Source organism: Pinus tabuliformis, chromosome 5_1 (assembly GCF_031772625.1).
Source record: "Pinus tabuliformis cultivar Carrire ecotype Pingquan chromosome 5_1, CPIR1, whole genome shotgun sequence".
In the NCBI taxonomy this organism is placed as follows: Eukaryota; Viridiplantae; Streptophyta; class Pinopsida; order Pinales; family Pinaceae; genus Pinus; species Pinus tabuliformis.
Genome location: NC_142305.1, coordinates 234,146,580 through 234,162,960, shown reverse-complemented (window position 1 = coordinate 234,162,960; position 16,381 = coordinate 234,146,580).

Here is a 16,381-nt window from a genome sequence, read left to right as displayed (position 1 = left end):
AACGGAATTGGAGCTTCTGTTTTTTCTTGATTTGCTTGGGTTAGAATCGCAGCATATGATTTTTCTGAGGCAAATGTGTATAAAACAAAAGATTTTGAAAAATTCGGGGTTGCTAAAGATGGAGCATTAATAATAGCTTGTTTGATCAAGTTGAATGCTTCATGTTCATCTTGACCCCATTTGAAAGTTGAATTCTTTTTAATCATGGTTTGCAAAGGAGACACAATTCGTGAAAAATCTAGTACAAATCTCTTCACAAAATTGATTTGACCAAGGAAAGATTGCATGGCTTTTTTATTATGAGGTAGGGATATTTCAGAGATTTCTTTGATCCTGTCAGGATCAATGTGAATGCCGGATTTTGACACTATGATTCCTAGAAGTTTTCCTTCACTTAATGCGAAAAAAGATTTCTTTGGGTTAAGTGAAATCCCATACCTTAAACATCGTTGAAAAATTTGTTTTAAATCTCTGAGATGGTAACTTCACTTCTTGGAATACACTGTTATATCATCCAAATAAATCACTACAGATTTGTTGACTAAACCCTTAAATGCGATGTCCATGGCTCTTTGAAATGTAGCACCGGCATTAATCAAACCAAATGGCTTCTTCCGATATGCGTATGTGCCCCATTTAGTTCTGAATGTGGTTTTCAACTGATCATTGGGATGCACCAGCACTTGATTATATCCTGAAAATCCATCCAGGAAAGACATCAGTTCTGAGCCTGCTACTACCTGTAATATCTGTTCCATAGGTGGAAGAGGAAAATTGTCTTTTTGACAGGCTTTGTTAAGATTCCGAAAATCGATACAGATTCTAATATCTCCGTTTTTCTTTCTAACGGGTATCATATTGGAGACCCATTTGGAATGTCTGACGGGGAAAATTATTCTGGCTTTTAATAACTTATTTAGCTCAGTTTTTATCTGATCTTCTAAATTGGGGTGGATCTTTCTCAGTTTCTGTTGGACAGGTTTTTCGTTGTCAATCATAGGAATAGTGTGTTGAATGATAGAAGTGTTGTACGTCTTCAGCTCATCGTAATTCCAGGAAAAAACATTTTTATATTGTCTCAAAAGACGAATATATGCTAGTTTTTCTTCAGGGGCCAGGCCTATGCCTAGATTAATGTTTTGTGGTTTATCATCGGTTCCTAGGTTTACTAATTCGTAGTTCAGAGTTGAACTGTAGAGCTTTGAATTGGTAGACCTTTTAAACCGATTTTTCAAATCGTACAAGTCTTCTAACTTAACCACCAATTTAGGTATAGCATTATCAGTGCTATTTTGTTGTGTTTGTCAATCGTGATGGTCTTCGTCAATTATCTGATTGGAGTAGGATCCTTCAGAGGTTAGGAAATTTACAATATCAGGATCGTCATTGAATACTCTCCAATTTGTAATGTTGTCAAGGATGGATGGTCTAAAGATTAATTCTATTGAGAATCTATCTGGACTAAAATCTTCGGAGGGAATAAGCCTAGAGGCTACGTTAGCCAAAAGGTTTGCGCTCGCGTTTTGGAGTCTCGGGATTGAAGAGATATTAAATGCTATGAAATGCTCAGTCAGATCTTGTACTAAAGATTGATAGTGTTTTAAATGACCTGATAGGCAATGTATAGTGTTACGTACCTGTTTGACGATAATCTCAGAGTCTCCAAAGACCTGAAGATACTTGACATTTAACCTGATTGCTTTGTATAGGCCTTGCACCAAGGCCTCATATTCTACTGTGTTGTTTGTGCAATTGAACTCAAGTCTGCACGTAAGCATGGTCTTGTTTCCTTCTGGACTAATCAGAACGCATCCTGCTCCTGCTCCTTCGTTAGATTTAGAGCCATCGAAATATAATTTCCAAAAAAAAGATGTATTTACAGGTTCATCTAAAAAATTAACACACTTTGAACTATCAGTTTGGGAAAATATTTTGACTTGGGACAAAACTGAATTTTCTAAGTAAGGTGATGGGTGAGCATTGAAATTACCGAGAAAAGAATCTACCGAGTAATTTCCTATGATACTGCTATTATACGATACTGCTTCATTTTCTCCCTCTAATTCCGTTACTATGTAATTCTGGTGTAACTCTCGTTCAACCTTTATCTGGTTCGGTTTACCGTTATAGGGTAACCACATGTGCGACCAGTCGGTTGCAAAGTATCCGTGGAGTTTCTCGGACCAATCCCTGCTAAGAATTAATCCATAGAATTCTGGGATGCCGGCCACTAGAATGTCAATAACCTGACATACCTTGGGGGTTAGATGACAATCTTATGGTTACTTGATTAATTTCACCAATCACTTCGACTTGAGATCGATCAAGCTGAACTATACACATTGCAGATTTTTGTGGTTGAACATTTAGCTTAGCACATATTGATCTGGGTAAAATATTCGAAGAAGCACCGGAATCTACGAAACAATTGTGCACATTTTTGTTGAAAATCTCGTAAGTGAGAAGAAACGGGGGAGTGTGAGATCTTGATCTTCCTCCAATTAAGGCAATATCATTTGGATCAATCTTATTGATCACGTTAGTTGGAGGTCTTCCCATGTTATGGGAAGCTTGAGAGAGTACAGCGGCAGGCAAAGGTACAATAGGCACAGCATGTAATTCTTTCATCATTATCTTCTGTTGATGCTTCAATTTGCTCAATTCATAAAGGGTAATATTAGCTCTAGTCTTTTTCATGTCATCAACAATATTGTACTCCATTTCATCCGACACTATCAGTGTTTTTGATGGAGTTGTTTGATCTGCTCGGACTGGGCTAGATTGAGTTGCTTTAGTTGTTTCTTTCTTTGTTGCAACTTTATCTTTTGTTGTAGGGCTTGCGCCCTTCTGCTTAGGGGTAGTTTGGGGAGGATCAAGATTTTTGCTTCGTGTGCTAACCGGAAATACTTCTTGATCTTCTTCTTGTGGGAGGATGAAATCCCACATTCCTTGTAATTCCACAACTTCTTTGTCATCGGTTTGCCCTTCAGTGGCACTTTCTTCTTCTTCCTCTTCCTCAGTTTTAGCATTGGAGATGGCATTGGGTGGTTTTGCATCTGTTGAAGGACCTCTTTTAAAAGTTCTGTAGGGCTTTTTTAAAGAAGTTTCTGCTACTTATTTTTTTATGTAAATCATCTCATTAGACATGGTCTTTAATACTTTCTGCAATCCTTCCAAATCGAAAGGGTCTTTTGTTTGTTTCTTCTTGGAGTCTTCCTTGAAGGTGACTTTTTTGGATTTTCGTTCCTCTATCGCGGATCTCTTTTCCAGGGCTATTACGCGTTTCTCTACTGCTATCGCCTCTGTCATGTTTTCAACTAAGGTTGTTTTATTTGCTCTATCCACGAAGATTGCTATGTTTGATGGTAAAGCAATAATATACCATTCACATCGTACTTCTTCGCTGGGTTGGGAAGCAGTAGGAATTTTGTTGAGAATCTTATTGAACCATAAATCGAAATCTTTGATAGGTTCTTTAGCTTGGGCCTTAATATTGGATAGGTCATTGATTAATGTTGTTGTTGATCTGTCATCACCAAACTTGATAAGGAATTGATTGTGGAAGATATCCCAACTTGTGATAGACCCGGAAGGTAATGAAAAATACCATGACCCGGCTGTTCCTTGCAGTGTGTAGGGAAAAAGCCGAACAACAACATCTTCATTAGTAACTCCTTTGAGTGTCAAATCGCCTATTGATATCAGCATCTGTTCTGTAACACTCTGAAATCTGTGTTTCTGTTGCATGCGGTATCTGTTTATGAGGGCATCTCTTCTCTGTTCTCCGAGCATTGGCGCTTTCCCTTTTTCCTTAGATGTTTCCTGCAGTTCACGCAAAGGAAAAGAGTAATGATAGTAAATTTTGACATGAAAGCTTTAAGCTCTATGAATGTATAAAATCATGACACCCACAGTGAACTGTCTCTTCGAAAAACACAAAATTGTCCTTCATGAATACTTTGGCGTACATTCATTAATCTTCTTTAAGGCGCGCGGCCCATTTTTGGTTTAGGGACAGCTTTTCTTGAATGTTGAGCCGAGGAAAATTTGCGATGGGTGATTTCTACAACTCGCGTATCGCAGTATCTCAAGATCGCAGATCGCATTTATCACAGATCGCAAGATCGTAGATCGCTTTTATCGCAGCATCGTGGCATCGCAGATCGCAGATCGCTACAATTTGTTAAGTTATTCGTGTGTTGTTTATGCAACGTTGCGATATGCGATGTCGCATATCGGCCATCCGATATTTCTTAAGATTCTCATTTATGGGCGCTTCTTAATGTATGCGATGTGATGAATTTAGCGCCGCTTCTTCGCAGTTGTTTTAATGTGCTCATAAGGAAATGCTTCACTCTTCTCCGTGTGATGTATTTTTTGAGGAGTATAATACAAAAAAAAAAATTATAAAATCTTTTTAGATTTTTTACTAAGGGTCCCCACTTATTTTAGTGTTATTTCTAATACTAAAAGAAGTAGGGGGGTTGTTGGTGGTCACAACACATCGATATCTCCAAGAATCTTGTGATGCATTCCAAAATGAAGCACATTCCGATTAAATATCATTTCGTTAGAGAGTAGGTCGCAGAAAACAATATCAAGCTTGAATATGTTGGTATAAAAGAAAAAATCACTGATATCTTCACTAAGAATTTGAATATCTTCGCTAGAAGCTTTTAATTCTGCCAAGTTCTCATTAGATTTTCCTTATTCATAAAATAAAGGGGGAGTGGAAGTGTGTACAGGTCCACAGGATGGTTGTTTGTCAGGGGGAGTTATCCTTTTCCATTGATGTCAAAGGGGGAGAGAAGGCAGTAGGAAGAGGTGCCCTGATCGTAGGGGGAGTACTTGTGTTGCCGTCAATGCCAAAGGGGGATATTTTTTATCTAAATATGATCTGAGGTTGTCATTGATGTCAACTCAAGCAGCACCAGGGGCTACCTTGATATTTCAAGGGAATATTGACTTGACATCTTACTCTATTTGGATTCAAGGATCTTCTAGATGGATTCTACTCATCGAGATGTTTCCGCTGATATATGGCACACCAAGTAATTCTTCACGGTTTGAGAGATATTCATGTTTGAAGTTAGTAACCCCAGTTAGTGGGTTAAAACACTATGGGGTTGTGACATGGCACTCATAATTGGTTTTGGTCATTGAATAGTCAATAATTAATAATTTTTAAGCTCGTAAAAATCCCTCCAACATTCTCTATAGAAGCCCCTCTCAACTCTATAAAAAGAAATCTCATATATCCTCCAAATGAAGTGATCGTGAAATTTTCGTGATAACTTCATTTCTACGAAGTCTTAGATATTGGATTTCAGAGATCTGTGGTTTGAGCTTTTTGAATTTTTGACCGGAGAATCCACAGTAATAGAATTTTTACACCAACGTTTCGAATCCCAAATGGGATCCATCATCAGGGTAAGAGAAAGATGATAAAAGAAGAGCCAGATGGAAGAAATAAATATTCATGAGGGAAGGATATTAAAGGAACAACACAGGTCGGCCAGAAAGATTTATAATGAAACCTAAATTTAATTTTAATTTTTATAAATTAATATCATTTATTTAATTTTTATAAATTAATATCATATATTTAATATCTATAAAACAAAAACTTTAAACTAAAAACAATATTAATATTAATATCTAAAAAACTAATATATATATTAATATTAATATCATAAATCTATATATAACCTAAAATCTATATTAATATTAAAAATCTACAAAAAACTAATATATATATTAATATTAATATCATAAATCTTAATATCTATATAACATTAATACTTATATAACCTAATGACTATCTAACTTAATATTTATGAAACTTGATCACTATATAACTTAATATTTATATAACCTAAAATCTATATAACTTAATATATATAATAGTATTCATATCAATAAAACCTAATATCTATATTAATATCTAAAAAACTAATATATATATATTAATATTAATATCATAAACCTTTATATAACCTAAAATCTATATTAATATTAATATCTAAAAACTAATATATATATTAATATTAATATCATAAATCCTAAAATCTATATAACATTAATATTTATATAACCTAATGTCTATAAAACTTAATATTTTTATAAAACTTGATCACTATATAACTTAATATTTATATAACCTAAAATATTAAGTTAGATAGTCATTACGTTATATAAGTATTAATGTTATATAGATATTAAGATTTATGATATTAATATTAATATATATATTAGTTTTTTGTAGATTTTTAATATTAATATAGATTTTAGGTTATATATAGATTTATGATATTAATATTAATATATATATTAGTTTTTTTAGATATTAATATTAATATTGTTTTTAGTTTAAAGTTTTTGTTTTATAGATATTAAATATATGATATTAATTTATAAAAATTAAAATTAAATTTAGGTTTCATTATAAATCTTTCTGGCCGACCTGTGCTGTTCCTTTAATATCCTTCCCTCATGAGTATTTATTTCTTCCATCTGGCTCTTCTTTTATCATCTTTCTCTTACCCTGATGATGGATCCCATTTGGGATTCGAAACATTGGTGTAAAAATTCTATTACTGTGGATTCTCCGGTCAAAAATTCAAGAAGTCTTAGATTCTGAAATGAAAACCCATTTGATTTGCAATCCTGATGAACGTCATGACCAAATTTCAGATCTTGGTTCACTATACTTTCAGAGATATGGTCTGTGGAAGTTAGGGTTATGCAGGCTCCTGAATTTCATCTCAAAGAAGTGACCTTGGGAAAATCGTCATAACTCTCTCTCTGAGAAGAGGATTGGAATTCTATAAAAAGTGGTGGATAGTGCACGGATTGAAGTTTTTTTTATCAATTTCAGAGTTGAAGGAGGAAAGAGTGAAACGTGGCACGCCGTACAATTTCGCTCTATTGAACTAGTCCATAATTAGGTCATTGTGAGAGATTGGCCATAACTTTGTCTTGAAGAGTCCAAATCGGGTCAGACCTCTGGCATTGAAAAGATGCCTTAGAGGGATACTACAGGACCAAATATTGCATATTGAGGATCTGAAATCATAGAGATACATCAGATTAAATATCATGCTCCTAGAAGGCGAGAAAAACTAGATCAAGTGTTGTCAAGGGGTGCAAAGGACCACACTTTATAAGGCAGCAAAGAGCAATGTGCAACAAAATGATGCAGCATAGGTAAGATACAGGTAAGTATCTTCTGTATATGCATGTTCATTTCATAATTTCATTAGGTTCTTTGTATTCTAATTTTTTGTTTTTGTTTAGCACTGACATATGCTCTGCAGGATGAGGTAAGTTTTGCTATTATCATGTCATGGGTATTTCCTTGAAGACTTTTTACAGGTATTATATATTCATCAAGAGAAGACTCAATGAATAATCTAATGTTCTGAAGAGTGAGAAAGGGTAGCATGACAAGAGCAGTAATCAATGTGCAGAACAACAACAAGAAGTTCACCATATGAAGTCTTCAAGTGGGAAGCACTGCATACAATCATTGTAAAAGTATCATTATACAAAGTCATTGTAAAAGCATCATTGTAAAAGTTGTACAAGCATCTATCTACCAAGAGTTGAAGAGGCAATGTTGGGAGGTCTAGGATCATCATTAGGTGGTTGTGTCATAGTTGGGGTTATGGTCTAGTGTGTCTTCTTCTTCTACATTATTCTATATCATTGTAAAGTGGACCATTTTCCCTGGTACGAGATTCCATTCTTCTTTTATTCTTCCATAAGGTGGTAGGGTAGTGCTAGGCTGGTGCATGAAGTCACCAACAGGTTCAATCCCGTGAAAACTTCAGGGTGGTAGGGTGGTGCTAGTGTGATTTGTAGCTCATTGAGTGTTGGGGCATCCATTCAGTTGACTAGTGAAGAATCTCAAGCATTGGAGCGTCCATCCAGTGGGAGCTGGAGAAGAATGCTTTTCTAGATTCTAGGAAGTTGGAGCTTTCTTTTCAATTGGATTTGAAGATTAAATAATTATTAGAAAAGCGTTTTGTGGTTTTTGACCTAGAGGGGGTTTTCCACCTAAAATTTTTGTGCCTCCTTTGTTCTTTTATTCATTGTTGTTACTGCATAAAAATTAATGATAATTGAAGATTAACTAATGCTTTGAAAAGATTTAAATGTTCTAATTTCTAAAGAATATTGATTCACCCCCCCCCCCCCTCAGTATTTTCCAACAATATGTACTAGATAAATTAGAGAGGCCACCAACTTATCATAGTTATTGGGATCGACGAGACTTGAGTCGAAGATTCTCAAATTATTGAGATTAGTGATCATGGGAGTAATCATAGGCTTGGAATCCATCATACCAAATATCTGTAAAATATTGATTATGTATTTACCTAGACCCAGAGATATTTCCCTAGGTTTCTGCCAGACTTCTAAACCCTAGTATAGTGCATAAGTCCCAAATATTTCATTTTGAATTCAGCTGCGAACGTATTCTTACATTCTTGTATTTTGCACTCCACACCTGTAATAAAAAAATCTTCTGCATAAAGTAGTATAATGATTGTTTCATTGTTCACTACCTTGATGTAGAGATTTGGATCTGCAGAAATTTGATGAACCTATTTCTTAAGAGATATGCATCCATCCTTGCATACCATGCCCTAGGAGCTTGCTTTAAGCCATATAGAGCTCCTTAAGTCTGGAAACATGTGTGGCCTTGCTATTTATTTCAAAGCCTTCCGGTTGTTGAATGTATACTTCTTCATCAATGGTCCAATTTAGAAATGTTATTTTTACATCTATTTGATGAATATTCTATCCCATTGTAGTAGCCAACGAAACCAATGATATTATAGTAGTATATATAGTAGTAGGTGCAAAGGTTTCTTCATAGTATATACCTTCCTTTTGAGGGAAGCCCCTTGCAACTAATATATCTTTGTATTTATCTATACTTCCATTAAGAGCATGTTTGATTTTGTAAATCCTTTTTGAAGTGAAAATTGATTTGTCACTTGGCCTAGGAATGATTTCCCAGACTCCATTCTTCATGATGGATTGGTATTCTTCTTGCATTTCCTTCTTCCATTCTTCTTTATCAGCAACTTCTTCAAGTGTAGTCAGTTCAACTTCTATCAATTTTTTCATGTATGTTGCATATCTTGAATATCATTTTGGTATTTTTCTTTCTCTAAAAGTTCCTTTAGCAGCTCCATGTCTTTTGGCGTCTTCAAGAGTAGCTTTCAGCCAATTTGGCCTCTTCTATTTTTCGGGTATGATCGTAGGTTGAATCGGATCATGTGGTCCTTCATCTTCTACTTCTTGGTTTGTAGTTGTATTATCACGATGTTCTTATTCTATAAATAGTAGTGTATCTTCATCATCGGAATCAATTGGAATATCCTTGGATCTTTTGTAGGCATGATTATCATTGAATATAACATCCCTTTTTACTTCAATTTGTCTTCCTTAATGTAGATTCTATATGTATTTTGTTGGGTGATTTAATTGCAAGTTAAATACTGTCATTAATTGTCAACTTGGGTTTCGTAGACTGATGAGGTATACTTGTACTATATCTATTAAGTGGTTATTTATCAAAATAGATTAATTTAATGCAATTGAAACTAATTACAAAACAAATTAAATCAATCTAATCCAAACCAAACCAAACATAAAGAAATTGAAATCACACCTGCATAAAGGAAATCACACTTTCTTGAAAATGAAATCACACTTGCATAAATGAAATCACACTTGCTGAAAGGAAAAACACACTTGCATAAAATGAAGACACACTTGTTGAAAATAAATGAAATAACATAAATATACTATGTTACCAATATGTAAAAATATGTGCAAACCGTGGTTGGTGGGGGCCCTCCACCCCTCAGTAAGCACACTGAACAACTATCACATCTTGGAGATCAAAGTGGCAGTATGTATTTCATAAAATGAAGTTACAAGATATTACAAGAATTATGTATCCTCACTTTACAAATCACATCTTGGATGGAACTTGGAACCTCCAACTAGCAACTAACAACCTCCTTACTTGGAAACTAACACTTAACAACCCTTTGTATGAAGGGTGCACTGTTTTTTATACAAAAATTGGGGATAACTATTCAATAAATATAGATCCTTAGATCTCTGCTAAATCCACATTTGTCTCTTGTGGTTACAACCAATCACCTAAAAATATTAGATACAAATCCTCTTAAAATTCTCATCCATGATTATTCTCCTTTGAATGTGCTTAGTTAATGATCCACATCTTCTACAATTATTCCTCAAATCTTCATGAGTTGGAATTTGAAATTCGAATTTGTGGTTGGGTGGCCAAATGTTAATTTCCTAATATTTAATCATAAATTCTCTTAAAATACATAAAATCAATGACTTGGAAAATAATAATGATAAACCCATACAATCATGAAAATGGTTACTTAATGTAGATTTCAGGGGCTCTAGAGTTACAAAATGAAGGTAAAATGATGGAAATGTGAGTAAAAGTGGATGACATTTTGGAGACACAATGCATTTGAAGAAAGACTGTAGCCAACGAAGATCCCTTTAATGCTTGTAGAATCTAGTTTGTTGATTTGGGATAGTATCGAATGTGCTCTAGCCATGAAAATTGGTGGAGAGGCTAATGCACGTGAGATCTCCAAGACCTAGAAATGGTTTGGGAAGATTCTAACCGGTTTGGGAGATATTAAAATAATTAATATTTTTAATGGAGTTCCTAAGTCTAAACTTAGGAAAAATAAAATATTAATTTGTATTAATATTAAACTGGGTTAGAAGGTTCCAAAAGTCATGGATCAAGCCAAATCTAATCTTAGTCATTGATTAGAGATTTAATCTCGACTATTGATGGACCAACGAGAAGAGTATAAGAAGAGGCTTGAGGGTCAGTTGGAGAACACACCAGAGTGATCAGTCATTCTATTCTCTAGAGTGGGGTTTCCTAAGAGAGATAGAATCAATGATCAATAGTGAGGGGTAGTGAATACATAGTAGAGAGGCAGAGTTATTAATCGAGAGACAACACAAAGCCCAGAGAGGTTGACACAGGGGCAACTAGGTGCTACACAGAGGCATCCAGGAGCTGCGCAGGGCTAGGAGAGGCTAGCGTGTGAGACGCAAATGGTCTAGGGGCTGACGCCAAAGTTGCAGAAGCTGACACAAAAGCTAGAAGAGCTGACGGAGGGCCAAGATGCAATGTTAGAAGGATTTCGTGCGACGGACTGGATGTTGGTGAGCTGGGTAGGGTGACACAGTCCCTATCAGAGTGATGCAGAGCAGTGGGAGCTGTAATTGTTGTTGTGGGATTGTTCATCCGGTGATTAATCAGCTGGAATATTTGTCTTCGAGTAGAGGTACTAGTGCCGAGGGAATTCTCTGTTGGGTGAGCCATTTCTGGCACCCTAGTTGTATTTTAAAATTGCATAATAATAAAACCCTCTGAATCGCTGCATTGGTTTTCCTGCATTGGCTTTTTCTGGGGACATTGGTCCAAAATAACGGTGTCACTTGTGTGCTTGTTTTCTTTCAGTTGATGATCTGTAGATGTTGATATTGTACTTGTGTTTATTTTAGTATTTACATGGTAAATAACTTGTTAAGTAATTAAACAAGTAGGAAGAAATAAACTAGATAGTACAGGAAGAATTTCTAACGTGTTAAACTTAGAAATTCCAACATGGTATCAGAGCGTGGTTGCAAATCACAAGATAAATGAAGGCATCAGCTAGCAAATCAGTAGCAGCAGATTCAACTGTCCCGAGTGACATCGCTGACCCATACAGAAGGTGACAGAGGAAGGAGTGAAGCAGAGAGACTGCATCATCATTCTGGGCCAGAGAAAGGTAGCGCAGAGGCTAAGGGAGGCAGAATCAGGCTCACACAGAGGCCAGGAGGGCTGACGCAGTTGGCTAGGGGAGCTAATTTTCTGGTGTCGAGATTGCGCAAGGCCAAGTAGCTCAATCCTTTAGTTGTTGGGGTATAGGAGGCTACGAATAATTTGCAGAGTAAAGCTGGTGGGGTACTGTGGTTAGAAAAATACCTAACAGAGCAAGAACAAGGAGGAGGGATTTCCAGAAGGGAAATCGAGACCCAGAGGGAGTCGAACCGAGAACTTCCAGATGGGAAGTTCAGAGACGTAGTAGGAGTCGAATAGAGGAATTCCAAGAGGGAAGTAGAGAGACTTAGAGGAGTCGAAAGAAGAGTAGAGAGATGGTAATGAATGGGCTAAGAGATCGGGATAGGTTGGATGGAGCGTCCAACTTTGTGTTCTGGAAGGCCAGGATCTTGTCCATTCTAGAAAAGAATCTCCTCAAGGGCTTCGTCACGAGAGTGATAGTTGTCCCAGTTGACCCAGTAGCTAATGAAAGGTATGAGGAGGCAATGGCGTAGGCTAAGTGCATCATCCTTGATGGGGTCAAGGATCATGTGGTACCAAATATTGCCAAGAAGGAAATGAAAAAGGAAATGTGGGATGCCTTGAAGACAATGTACCAGCATACTTCTGTGAAGAGGAAGATGCTCCTGGCTAATCAACTTAGGGCATACCATATGAAGATGGGATAGTAGATATATGTCTTCCTTGGTCACTTGGAGGGGATCCGTGAACAACTAACTTTCATAGGGGCCATGCTAGATGAGGAATTGATTGTGAGGACCGCATTGAACGCAATTTCTGAGGATTGGGAGGTATTTTTCCAAAGCATACTAGGCAAGACAAGTCTTCCAGATTGAGAAGAACTGTGGGCGAATCTTCGTTAAGAAGAGATCAGACAGCTGACCAAGGCAGGGAGTAGTAGAAAATGGGTCAGAATAAAGAAGGAGGAAGAAGAGGATGTGACTCTAGCATTTGTGGGAAATCAGGAGAAGAGGAAGAACAAGGACCTCGACAAGGTCAAGTTCTTTCATTGTGGAGAACTATGTCATTTTGCGAACTAGTGTCATAGGAAGAAGAGCAAGGGAGAGGGTTCAGACTCGAAGGCAGCACCTGCAAAGGAGGAGAAAGAAGTCATGGAGGATGACGATTGTGCCATGAGTGCTCATGTGCCACTTGAGAAGAAGTGGGGAGACATCGAGCTGTAGTCAGGAAGATTACAGGCGATGAGGGGCAAGATCCTTGAGGTACCCATCCGCTTGGATTATAACTTGCTATGGGAGTCCAAAAGAGGAGTAGCAAGACTGACGGATGTCAGTAGAGATGGATGCAGATGGAGCGGCAGAGAGTGTTATAGTGCAGGAATCCCGGGAGAGTGCAAGGCTAGCAAGCTGCAACAGTGCGAGAGGCACGTGAGTGTTGCACCAGTGCAGGATGACACAGAGAGGTGTGCAATGGTGCGAGATGCAGGGAGTTGTTGCAGCAGCGCAGAGGTCAATAGAGGGAGCACTTGTTAGCGACAGAGGGAGCTTCAACATTAGGAGTGTCTCTAGCCTAACAGGGATGTCAAAGTTGGGTGGATTAGTTACTTACTTCGTAGTAACTGAGTTGTAGTGCAGTAGTTAGTAGTGGCAATGCTATGGGCAACATGATGCAACATTGATCTGAAAATGGGGCACTTAGGCTTCTTGTCTAACTTACAAGAACCTCTCCCACTTCCAAAGCTTAAATATTCCCAATTCTTTATGTTTAACCAATGCAGAATTAAAAGTGTGCTTGAAAATAAGGTGTATGTTTATGGTTGCTTTAAAATTGTTTATGTGTTGTAAATTGATTTGCTTAAACTGATATAAAACATATAATAGTGAAACAATGTAGCAAATGGAAAACACACATAACAACAATATAATATGGAGTTCACTGTTGGGTTGTGTATATTCTTTCCATAACTAGCCCACATAGTTAACCGGGGGCTTAGAGAGGGGGAAAGCCCCCCTTCGTTGCACCGATTGTGTAGGGGGGGGGGGGTCATAGGGGGTTTGAGGTGTACCCGTAACCCCACTTTATGGGGTCCTGGGCAGCGCCCTTAAAAATTTTGGTTTTGGACCCTATGTTAGGTTGGGTGGACCCACCTATGGTTTTGTGCATGATTTTCGCACATGTTTTTTGGATGCGATGGTTTTCGGTCCATGGTATTGGACGCGATGGTTTTCAGTCCATGGTATTGGACGCTTCGACATTTATAAATATGTATTATAACATTGAAAGGAAAATAATGAAAAATCAAGCTGGTAGTCCCAGTTTTGGGATCCAGGGGAAAATCTCTGTGTATATGTGTTTTATGTGTTATGCTCTCGCACTGTTTATTTTTTGTGTTTTAGAATTCGTATGCAAGTAATTTCTGTACGGGGTTAAAACCTACATTCACCCAAAACTCTTGGGCTATGTCTCCTTGAGCTCTACTTAACTCGACTAAGCTCTCTGGGATTATGGCAAGGTCCTTTTACAAGCTCCACGCTCAACTCCACTGTATTACACAGAAAAAATGGGCTTAGAACACCATCTAATCCCTGGCTCTGAAGCTCTCAAGCTTTCTGACTCTCAATCTGGCTCTGGCTCTTAGCTCTGGCTCTAGTTCTGGCTCTTAGCTCTAGCTCATGGCTCTAGCTCTTGGCTCTGGCTCTAGCTCTGGCTCTTGCTCTGGCTCTTTGGCTCTGGCTTCTCTGAGCTCTCTCTCGGCCTTTGCATGCCTAGGTAATCTACTTGACCTCCAAGAAACTCCCTTAGCTGCTCTGCGCATTAGCTCTCATTAGCCTTGCTCTCTTACCTCTCAATTGAGCTATCTACCTCCTTTGAGGTACTTTTCTGGCTTTTCGGCTACCCCAGTTGTTTCTCTGCGTATCATCATCTCTCTATGCCTCTGCGGCTTCCCTGCTCCTTGTCAATTCGACTGGCCATCTGGATTTGTGGCTTTGTGGCTTCAAAATGCATCATTGTCTGTAAAACACCCGCTTGCAACGTGGCATGATGATCTGGAGTGGTTACAGAGGTTTCAGAGCTTTTCCTTAGGAAAAACCCAAAATTAGAGAAAAATCCATTACACAGGTATTTTCTGGAAAATACACTATCAGGCGTGTATTTCGGATGTGAAATTCCATTCAATCACCTCTAAAATCCCTATCAGGTCCTCCATTAGGCAGCATATCGCATCATGTAGGCATATTGGGCAAAATCCCAATTATACGGGAAATACATTGAAAAACCCGTCAAAGTTCTTTCTATCAGACTTCAAAATTTATTGCATCCACCCTATAATCACATCGGGTCTGCCTTTGGCCGCTATCGCAAGCCCCACCGTCGATCTACGAGATCCTCAATCCAACGGTCAATATGCGTTTTTGGGTGGCTTAAGGGTACGGAGGTTACTCGCCCAAAAAGGCCGTTTTCCTCTCTCCTCTGCCAACCACGCATCGTTCATTATATGGGATTGGGCGGAGCCAGCCCAATACATTTATTGCTCGAGGCCCACCCGAAATCCTGCTTACGAAACTCAAATTTTATAAATCACGCCTATAATTCCCCTTCGAGTCTAGCTTTATCGCTTCGGGTGTCTTTCCCTTGTATTTTGGTTTTTACACCGAAATGCGCTTATACACAATAAAGTCTCTTTATGGTGGAACTCAAATGTTATAACGTCGTTCTTATAAATCCGTCAGGTCTGGCATGTTATCGCCCCTTTATATCACTGTGACGCGACGTTGTGATGCGATGTGTTGCAATCGCAAGTCGCATTGGCCCGAGGGTTCGTCCCTTGTCTCATGATATCACCAATGTCGATCCACCGATATGGGCGATCACAATATCGCATCGGCCCGGGGTCCTTACCTTATGTCATGTGCATGTGCCTGCCTCTGACCCAATATGTCGGGGATCGAAAATCGGGGGTCTCTTCCCTTTTCGCTTAAGTCTGCCTCTTGGACCATCTCTGATGCGATTTCCCTTTATAAGGGTTTTCTCTGCCATTTTTAGGGGATTTTGCCTCTTTTTCCAAAGAATAAAGGGCAACTTCTTTCTATGATAACTTTTGCATCCTAAGTCCGTTTTAGCCCATTCAAGTTGCAGTAGATTCAGAAGGAAAAGATCTCTACAATGGGGCTATTTCTAGGAACATCCTTGGACTTTCATTTTCCTCTATGAGGAACATTGAGACTTAGAAGTCTATCCAAAATCCATTTTGGATCAAACATGATGAGAGGGAATGTAGTGCAGATACAGTGCTGGGAGGATGGACCAACAACAACATGCATGCAGAGGGAGCTACCGTACAGATGCATCAGTGGCAATGGCAGGGCCATGGGCAGCAGTACAGGATGCAACGGTGTAGAGGATGTTTGGCGGGGAGACCTAGCGTCAGCACAGGGACTGATGCTGGATAATGAGAGTGATGCTCATGTGGAGTATTACTAGGGCACAGTCCTCGCTAAGAGG